Source organism: Dicentrarchus labrax, unplaced genomic scaffold (genome assembly GCF_905237075.1).
Source record: "Dicentrarchus labrax unplaced genomic scaffold, dlabrax2021, whole genome shotgun sequence".
Lineage (NCBI taxonomy): Eukaryota > Metazoa > Chordata > Actinopteri > Moronidae > Dicentrarchus > Dicentrarchus labrax.
In genome coordinates, this window is record NW_026136722.1 from 19,535,438 (window position 1) to 19,536,448 (window position 1,011).

Genomic DNA, 1,011 nt, shown 5'->3' on the forward strand with positions numbered 1-1,011 from the left:
TCAATTTCAAACATTTCCCAAAAACCCTCATCTTAATAAAAAGGAGGAGATACTGGAAATATTAGAAAATAATACTGCAACCCAAGTTTTGATAGGCTGCCTGTTCGTATGATGTAATATTCAAACTTTAAAACCATAAAAATGAACAAATATTTTAGTTAATTATCTGCATCAGTTTCAAGGCACTTTAAACAGCTCAACATATTCTCACCTGGTTTCTCACCTGAGGGCTCACCTCCACCTTCCACCTCTCTGGCCCGAGTGGCCATCACCACTACTGTACTGAAAACAACCCTGAACTACAACAACAGCACTATCTAATCAATCCCCACCACCAAAGGAAGAAAGGAAAGGAAGAAAGTATTAGGGAGCAAAGAAACACACAGAGTGTGTGTGTGTGTGTATCTCTCTGTGTGTGTGTGTGTGAGAGAGAGAGAGAGAGATAAACCGAGACAGATCAAATAAAAAAAGAGTCATTACCTTTTCGTTCTGTTAAAGCATTATCTGTTGTTGTTGTTGTTGGTTTTGTTGTTGTTGTTTTGTCCTCACCTGAACAGATAAACACAACTCAACAAACTGTTCAGTACAAAACTGAAATACTATCCAACAGCACTTAACTATGGAAGCTGAATTGTTGTGATGTAATATTCAAACTTTAAACCATAAAATGAACAAATATTTGAGTTAATTATTGACATCAGTTTGAAGTAACTTTAAACAAAGCTCAACATATTCTCACCTGGTTTCTCAGCTGAGGGCTGAAGTCTGAAGGTCTGCTGCTCTTTGTTACCATCAGTCACCGCACACTTCAATGAGTTAGAGTTTGATGTAAAAATGTAATGAGAAGACAGAAAGTACAGAGATGCATTGCAGGGAGACTGTGATGTCTTCACTTGGTTATCTTTATCCAGATCTTGACCTCATTCAGCCACTTCACTGTGTGTTTTACATCGCTCATATGGCGACAAAGAGCAGCTTAATGTCACCTTATCAGTGTCCTTATGTTCAGTC